At 36.1% G+C, this 10,073-nt stretch overlaps 1 non-coding gene across 1 annotated transcript; it reads left to right on the top strand.

Annotated features, from left to right (window-relative positions):
* Window positions 1-879: 879 nt before the first annotated feature.
* Window positions 880-986, top strand: LOC111888211 (small nucleolar RNA R71). Its single transcript, XR_002849117.2, has one exon. It is a non-coding gene; the product is annotated as a small nucleolar RNA R71 (small nucleolar RNA).
* The last annotated feature ends 9,087 nt before the right edge of the window (window positions 987-10,073 follow it).

Genomic DNA, 10,073 nt, shown 5'->3' with positions numbered 1-10,073 from the left:
ACTCGGCGAGTAGGGCTGTCAGAGTGTATTTCTTGGTTTCCTGCTTGCTTTTCTGCCTCCTCCTTCTGTGATTTCTTGGATGACTCAGTCTGAATAGGTTCCAGGGGATTGATTATCTTCCCACTTCTTGTTGTGACTATGTTTATGTGCGCGCCTCGTGGGTTATTTTCAGTTTTGCTAGGAAGTTCGCCCGGTGACCTTTGGTTGATTTGTTGAGCAAGTTGCCCAAGCTGTGTTTCTATATTGTGGATAGATGCTTGCTGGTTTCTAAGCATGGTCCTTGTTTCTTGAATTGCAGCATCATGGTCACTATGTCTTTTTTCTGAAGCAGCTACAAATTTGGTGAACATTTCTTCCAAGCTTGGCTTCCTTTCTTGCACCGGCTCCTCCTTTTGGTAGAACCCTCTCCCTTTTTGCCTAAACCTTTCCTCCTTGGCTTTTTTGTACTCTTCATAAGGGAGCCAATATTTCTTTTGTTTGCGCCAGTCTTCATCATATCGGCCCCCACTTGAATAACCCACTTGCGCCTTCTTGTTGCCATTCTCATCTAAATCACAGTCTCTAGTGAGGTGAGGCCCATTGCAGTTTTCACAACCCACCCGAATAGCATGGATTGTTTGATCCATCTTATCCATCCTCCTATCCATTGTTTTTAGCATAGCCATGACCGCGGATAAGTCTTCAGTAGCTGCATGAGCAGCTCCCCTAGTGACATCATGCCTAGGGTTGTGGTATTCTCTAGAGTGTTTAGAGAATTCTTCAATCAATTCTTTGATCACCGGGGGTGGCTTCTTTGTGAGCGGGCCTTGCGAGTCTAGTAACTTCCTGGTTGTGACATTGACTCCATCATAGAAGATGGATACTTCTTGCTGGCTGTTTAGGTCATGGTGTGGGCAGTTTCTTAGTAAGCTCTTGTACCTCTCCCATGCTTCATATAGCGACTCTCCAGCTTGTTGTTCAAAGTTAACAATGGCCTTCTTCAACTTGGCTATCTTGGAAGGTGGGCAAAAGTGATCAATGAATTGTTCTTTCATCTTGGCCCAAGTGGTGACTGATCCGGGGGGAAGTGACTTGAGCCAGTCTTTTGCAGCACCTTTGAATGTCACCGGAAGCATACGAAGTAGCTGAGTCTCGCGGGGCACATTTGGAACATTGAAGTAATCAGCTACATCATTGACTTCATCCAAATGTTTGTAGGCATCTTCATGGTCTTTTCCATAAAAAGGTATTTCCTTAAGTAAAGCTAGGATATGACCCTTTAGCTCAAAGGTAGCAGTTGCGGGAATTGCGGGTTGCACAAGTCCCGGGCCAGTGTCGTCCCGCATCCTCTTCTTCCATTCTCCCATGGGGATTTCATCAATGTTAGCCATTGTGACAGCTAACTCTTCCTCGGACTCAGTTTCGTGCTCGTATGTCGGGTCCTCTTCTTCTTACTCGGTCTCGTACTCGATATCCTCCTTTGCCGGTTCGTCGATTACTAAGGAAGCGCTGGATGCTCTTGACTTGCTGCTCTTCTTTTTCACAAAAACAGTCTTCAAATTGGACAAGGGTGACTTCTTTGGTGTACTCGAACTCTCCACGTCCTTTCCTTTGTTTCTTTCAATGCGGTTTCGGGATCTTCAAACGGGGGTACCAGCGGGGTGTTTGATCCTCTGGTCATGAAAGTCCTGAAATAAACAGAATAAAAGCGTAAAAAAATGTACTAAAAGAAATCGAAAATTAACTGCTGATTACGCTTGTACTTGCCGAGTAGGTGCGACTGCACTCGGCGAGTACCAGTATGTTTTTGAAAAAATTATAAACTTAATATTAAAACTAAAACAGATACTAAAACCTAATTACTGACTACTAACTGCAATAAAGTAACTTTATGCCAGTAAACTCACACAAAGGATCGAAAAAATTAGGAATTAGATTAATTATTTAGAACCGTTCCCCAGCAACGGCGCCAAAAACTTGATGTGGCTAAAATGCACTTGTTTTATCCCTACTTTTATTGATATATTTAGCACACAAAGGCAGTGAACCTGTCTTTTAGTGGTATAGTTTAGTAAGTAAGGTGTCGAACTCAGGGAACGGAAAATTAAACTAATAACTAATTTTAACTAAAACAATTAATGAAAGTAAAAGGTTTTTCTTCTAGTTTTACAAGACTAGAAACTTAAGCAACACTTAATTAACTAAATGACTAAAGCAAACAACTAATTCACCAAATTTGATAAAGATGTTTCTATTTAGGTTCAACCAATTCACTCCTATGGTTATTTGTATTTATGATAGATTAATTGTTATTGGCTACCAATTAAAGTGGTTAGGTTCATGTTCATTACTCCTAACCCTTAGACAATTAACTAATTTAAGCGGTGATCAAATGTTTAAACTAATTAATTCCCTAGATTAATGATTTGGATTAAATAAGATTTGTAGTGGTGAATCAATTTAGTAAATCAATTAACCTCTTGTTTGATGGTTTCTCAAACAAACTCACACATTAATCTAATTATTGTCTTATTAATCTTAGTTTCATAATCATTATTCCTAAGCATATGAATTAGTGTTCACATAGACATATGAGGTTAACAACTAAGAGATGTTCATGCAGCTTAATTGTCTTCCAATTAACAGAAAATAATCGTGATTAATGCATAAGGGTCTTTAACAAACTTAATTTAATAGATCACCAATAAACAATTAATCAACAACTAAGAATTAAACCATAGGAGTTCCTTGGTATTCCCCAAACAGAAACAAAAACGAAATTAGTTCATAGTTGCAGTAAAATCACACATAAAAACGAGTTCAACTAGATTAGACATACTCAAATCCTAAAGCTAAGTGGAATGATTAACCTAGTTGCTTCAATTCTTCAAAAGGTTGGAGATTAGAATTCCTCAGCGTCTTCCAGTGCTCTCAATCGTAGAAGGATCTTCAAAAATCGCCAAAAGTGTTGACCCATCAGATAAATGTTTGATTTTTATAGATATCTCAAAACAGGGGGTACTCGGCGAGTAGCAGACCCAACTCGCCGAGTAGACTCGTTGTTATCCGTCTTAGATTAGGAGTCGTGTCTATCTTCTGGAATATTCAGCTGGACTCGCCGAGTAGATGGTCTTTTGTTCCTCAATCTTCATTCTTTGGTCTTCAATTGCTTTCCCTTGCTCCCTTTTACTCCCAAGCATGTCTTTTGAACTGAAAACAAAATTTAAACAATATTAAGTACCTTTTGTCCATATTATTCACATAATTAGTTAAAAATGAATAAAAATGTATACTAAATAATTAACTAATTATGCACATATTACCACCAAAACAATGTCATACTGCTCAAACACTCAACCATAGCAAACAACAAAGGAACCAACACACGGGTCTCCACTACACAACTGTCAGGCCCAACTCACATAAGTGAAATCCATGATGATTCATGATACACCATGAAACCATCTAACCATTAGGATGAGAAGCTCATGGTTCATCACCGTTCTTGCTATCAGCCATCCACAGGTATGAAGACTCCCGCCCAACACCTAGTGGGCCTATAAGCACAAGACCATCATCCTATCGACCTGCAGGAACCCAATCAACAACCCACTCAATACTTACCAAGAGACAATATGAGCTATACAATTCTATAACACACAACCCTTCCACAGTCCAGGTTGCCACTGACGGGTCATCAAACGTAATGTCTCCTTACTCGATTAGAAAATAGGATAGACAGTTGAATGCTTGTTTCAAATCGAAATCTATAAATCAGATAAGAATCATGCCGCAAAGTCGGACCAAGTGTTCTCGGTCTCTCTTACTTAGTCCACATCAATGTTCTAAATAACGTCAAACGTGACTTGACGGCAATGTCAAGCCTCAAGCTTTTTCAAGCTGTGGTGAGGTGAGTCATGTCGTTTGTAAAGTGTGACTTAAGGTGTTAATTTTGTATATAATTAATAAATTTTATATATTTTCTACTATTATTCATTTTTATATACAGATATGCCTTAAGACGACATTTCGTTAAAGTTTGGTGGCAAGTACAAACCTTGGAGCCATGACAAACTTTTTAGAACCTTGGTCCACATATACCCCTCACGACAATACTTATTGTACTACCAACATTTCACACTTCCAAGGAGAAAACACGATGCTCCTTTGGCTGAAAAACATCTAGCGAATAAAAAGTCCATTCGTGACATCATAATAAGAAGCAATGGTGAGGAAATCAACAATCTTCAATCTTCCATGGTCAATAAACATCATTGGGCTCTAGGATATGTAACAATGTAGAAAAACTCCAAAGGGAATAATCAACAGAAGCTATCTAAAGTAATAAAAAAAAATATGATTTTTGTCACACCCCAAAACCGGTATGGCGGAAACGTTATGGGGTGGATGACGTCATGTCAAGTATCACAACATATGCAGTATAGTAATCAAAGTAACAACCACTGCATTAATAGTAATAGTTTTACATAAGTTACATTTCCTAGAGACATCGAAGTAATACAAAAACTAGTATAGATGCAGCTCGGTTCTAGGCTGACTTCGCAAAAGCTCCTGGGATGTACCTATCTATCGCTGACCTGAGAATACAAGTTATTTTGAAAGCGAGTATCAACATTTTTATAAATGCTGGTGAGTTCATAAGTATTTAGTGTCATTTGTGTAAGTAAGCATTTTTATTCAAAATAACTTTATGAAAAGTAGTAGTTTAGAATCTACAGTGTATTGGCGTCCTTTCCAGAAAATCCTATATTTTCTAAATAAAAGCAGTCTTCTACCAAGACTCCACAGAGTTATGTTTTAAAGCGAAATTTTCCCTTAAATACTATCATTACCAAAATACGGTATTTGACTTTAAAGAAAGTAGGAGAATATCACTAGTAAAAATACTAGGGGAAAATAACATATGCCTCAACAGAAATACTGCTGACTAAGGCAAAAGAAATCATAGACTCCATGAGAGTATCGAATGAATAATACGCCTGGCTCAGTCTAACAAAAGGAAACACAAACCCAGACGGTATCAAATGAACGATACGACTAGCAAGGTCTAAAACAAAGAAACACAGACCCCAGACAAGATCAAATGAACGATACAGCTAGCAAGGTCTAAAACAATGAAACACAGACCCCAGACAGTATCAAATGTACGATACAGCTAGCAAGGTCTAAAACAAATGGTAATCTTAAGTGGGTTGTTTCAAGAATACCGTGTTAATTCTCGTTACCTTAAGGCCATGAATTATAAGGTAAACATGGAGATACTCATAACCATACTGATAGACACTAGAGTACTTGACGCCCTGCAAGCGTCGGAATAATTGTGACATTTGTCACCCCTTGGCTTGGTAGGCCGAGGACTGTAGCTAGCAGTCAAGGTGTGGGAGTGTTATCCCCGTATAGATCTATACACACAATGCCTGCTCTCCCTCCAGGAGACTCTGGTTACCAACTTGACAACAAGGAGATCCGTGTCCTGAAGATGCATCTCGTATTCTGAATTCTAATGTAAGTACTAGAAATAACGATATAGACTCACGAATGAACTGACTCCTTTGGAATGCTCGTACTAGAAAGAGTAAATAGACTCTCCTAACTATTCCTATAATAGTTACTAGTGTTTATGGTCTATGAACTGGTCGATGGAAACCTTTATGTCTATACATGTATACACGATATATAACTAATGTTTAAACGACCTTCAGACTGATAACCGATACCCACCAGACCACATCCCAACGAGGAAAAGGAAATAGGGCGAACTAGCCTTCCTAAGTCTTTTAAACATTATTTATATAACTATACAAATACAGACATGCATTTAACGAAAAGTCTATGAACGATGAATGGAAGGATGCCCTTGCTCCCCAAGGGAAATGAACTGTTCGATGGAAACCTTTATGTCTACACATGTATACATGATATACAACTAATGTTTAAACGACTTTCGGACGGATACAGATACCCACCAGACCAAATCCCAGCGAGGAAAAGGAAATAGGGCGAACTAGCCTTCCTAAGTCTTTTGAACATTATTTATATAACTATACAAATACATACATGCATTTTAACAAAATAAAAACATAGAAGAAACTCCCGATGAAAACCTTGGAAAACCTTTACACATAAGAAAATCTACGACTTGATGTTAGTTTGTAAAACAAGTTTTAAAAACCTTTGGAATCCTTTGAAAAACCTTTCGTAACAACTTTGAAATTGATTTTTATAAGACAGATTAATTGAAGAAAACCTTTGGAAAACCTTTAACAGAGTTGAAAGCGAGATTTGGAACATCTTAAGCTGGATAAACAGTTATCACGTAAAAATGTATTTGGCTATACAGTTATTAATCACATGTGATTTATATAATAACTGTATAGATCAACTTGTATTCCCCCCTATAAAAGCAGTTAAAATCATTTAAAAGGTTAATTCAGGGGTATGAACTCACCTGTCGTGGGCGATTCGGATGAATGGACGGTATAGGATGCTAAGTGTCAAGTGAGGATTTGACCACACACGCGAATCCTATTTAACATGTAATGATACATTTAAGTATCCAATTAGTCATTTAATTAACTAATTAAGCAAGTAATGATGTCCTACTACATAAAAACACTTTGCTACAAGTGCTAGGAGTACCAAGGGTTGCATATAAGGTACGTATGGACTCACATTGGAGTTTACTCTTCAAATGATGGCCCTTATGGGTGTTTACGGTTTCAAGACCACTTCCCCCATGAGTTTACGGCCGTAAACTCATGGTAGTGGTGTCATGGGATGTTTAAAGGTCTTATCTCACTCATAGAATCATGCTAGAGTCGAATCAAGGGCTAAGGAAGTGGTTGGGGCTCAAAATGGACACTTTATGGAGTTTACGGTCCTTGGACCACTCCCTTGGGAGTTTACATCCGTAAACACATGAGTTTACGGTCGTAAACTCATGTTAGTCCATTTCTCTTGTTGTTTGGTGGTTCTAGGCTATGTAGGCAAGGTTCTAGTCACTTATATGAGCATAGGAAGGTGTTAAAGGCACTTAAACACCTTGGAAAGATGTTTACGGTTTTGGGAGACCCTCCCAAATCGTAAACTGAAGTGTTGCTCATTTGGGCATGTTTTGGTGCATCACCTGAAGGAATACAAGGTTCTAGGCACTTATGGAAGCTTTTGGGGGTGTTTAAGGGGTAATTTAAAACCCAAAAAGGTGTTTATGGTCCTTAAAGATGGGTTTACGGTCCAAGAATGTTCTTGGGCCGTAAACTCATGTTTACTCCCCATATGTTAAGATTTTGGTGTTCTAAGCCCATATGTGCAAGTCCACAAGTCATATCTAAGCCCTAGGAGTGATTTAGAAGGGTTTTGGGGCTTCAAAACCCCACTTATGGGTGTTTACGGTCCAAGAGTGTTCGTGGGCCGTAAACACATGATTTTTCCACTTTTGGATGTCTTAAACACGTATTTGCATGTTAAATGAGCTAAACAACAAGTTAGGGTAGATCACTTACTAGTTTGGGGCTTGAAAGAGGCGATTTTTGACCAAACCCGATTTGTAGAGAGAGAAAGTAGAGAGAGAGACTCCTAAGGTGTGGAAAGGGTTGGAATGAAACCCACTCAACCCTTATATAGGGTGGAGTTTATGGCCTGGTTGGGGGTTCACCCGACACCAACCGCGAACGGGGTTTTTCACGACTACCGTTAAACACGACAATTTTTAAAATTAGACCGCCTTATTTTTGGTTCGCTTGACGAATATTATTTAAAATATTCCAACGGGTTTAAATCCGGTCAAAAATATTTTTGGGATAAATTTGGCTAATTTTTGACGTGCTTAATTACGACGTTAAAACTAACGGAAATTTTTGGGTTGTCACAAGTTTTTAGTGAAAACCCATAAAAAATGCCCCCTTTGTAAATAAGAATTCCAAATCAGTTCCGTGCTTCCCAAATCCTTTTAATAACTCCCCCTCGACATCATATTGGTCTTCAAAATAATTATGAAGTGCATTCGCTAAAGACATGAAGATCCAAAAGCATCATGTAACAAATCAAGAGCAAGATTTTCAATCAAACTTGATCAAGAAGAGCCAAAGTCGAGAGACATATACCATATAGCCAATTACAACAACTAAACTCCATATATGCTCATCGAGACACCAAAAATACCCGACTTCAATAAATCATTTTTATGTTTCACTAAAAATCATCATGCTGAATAGTCATAATCTTCTTTTGAATGTCCATATCAAATTCTCCCCTTTTCTATAATTGGAATTTGATTATAAAACCTTCAAATAGGCATGAGATTGTGCTCAAATCGGATATATCAATGCTATACTCCCTATTGACAAGTGGAATAAACATGAAACTCCAAATTCGAAAAGTAGAAAATATGATAGTTTTTGAAATTTTGACTTTTTTTTACTTGAATGGGAATCAAATATGTAATGTTCACGTTAAATAATCTTGCGAAAAAATCAGATCTGATCATCCCGAACATCAACTCGAGGGACCAAATGTGAACATTTTGTTTCTACCCCACTTATCAGAATTAGATCGTCAATGGAGTATGAGTCATTTTAAAATTGGAAGAAATTAATAATCTTTGTAATTATCAGTGGTACAAAGCAAGTTGGGACCGAAGATGCTTTAATAGGAAAGAGATTTTTGAAATCTTGAGTACTAAATGATGTTTTTGAGATTGAACAAAAATGTCTTAGAAGTCGAAGAACTTAAGCCTATATTTTGGTTTTATTGATAAAAAATCATCCATAATTTATTATTATTATTATTATTATTATTATTATTATTGCAATTTAACCATTAAAATCGGTAAACACTTGCAAAATAACCATTGTAAGCGGTTAGTGCCATTTTTAAGGGTTAAATTGCAAACAAAAAATCATGAATGATTTCTTAGTTAATAAGATTAAAATTTAAAGATTTTTCTGAAACTTGTTCTTTTTATATATATTAAATTTATTTGAAGAAAACTTATATATATTTTTTAAAAACTCAAAATAAAGATAATTTTTTTATTAAAAAGCACAATAATGATAAACTATATGTCATTTTTGGACATTTTGTAATTATTTTTAATAGATATCAATACTACAATCATAAATATATTATATCTTATATAACTGAAGAAGATCTTGTTGATTTGTCGCAAGAAATGTATTTCTAGGCCAAATGCTACTTCATTGTTGAATTTTCAGGTCTTAAGTATACCATAAAACTACCACTCACCGAATATATTTTCACATTCGAAAGACACCTAAGAAATAAAAGGCTAGCTGTTATTCCTAAATAAATTTCCATTATACACACTATATGGTTTAGAAACGCATTTATTACGACAAATCAACAAGTCTCTTTTTGTGTTCACTAATGCCTCATATTTGTCAAAAAAAATTATTTTAACATTTTATCAGGTTTTGTACCTTTTTAGTCGGTCACCATTTTATGATAAATTAACAAAACCAACACTAACGAGTTACGAGGGTTATTTTAGAATTATTTGCCAGTTTCAATGGTTAAATTATAAAAAAATGATTTTTTGTCCATAGAGCCGAAATATAAGATTTTTTTTTCAAAAAGTTAATTGCGAAGATACAGTGAATCGATTCCAAATTAATTTGGCTAGCCACCGAATTCATCGTATCTTGCCTTTTGCCAGAGTTATTGGTAGCCATGGGAACAACATACAAACTTCAATTGATTTTGACTTCACACAGACTTCAAACGATTAATAACATCAACACAATACTGAAGTCAACTGAATTAATAACAAGAAACGAAGCTCATCAGAATTTCAATTTCAAATCCTGAACCTCTCTTCGATTCCAGTTCATCGTAATAGACTTAGGGAAAGTAAAATCATTCTTTTATGAACCAACCTTCAACTCGATCAGCAATCTTCATCATCAACATCCAATATTCAACCAATTATATATATATATATATATATATATATATATATATATATATATATATATATATATATATATATATATATATATATATATATATATATATATATATATATATATATATATATATATATATATATATATATA

Source organism: Lactuca sativa, chromosome 9, assembly GCF_002870075.4.
Source record: "Lactuca sativa cultivar Salinas chromosome 9, Lsat_Salinas_v11, whole genome shotgun sequence".
Taxonomy (NCBI): Eukaryota; Viridiplantae; Streptophyta; class Magnoliopsida; order Asterales; family Asteraceae; genus Lactuca; species Lactuca sativa.
This window is presented reverse-complemented; position numbering and strand designations above follow the sequence as displayed.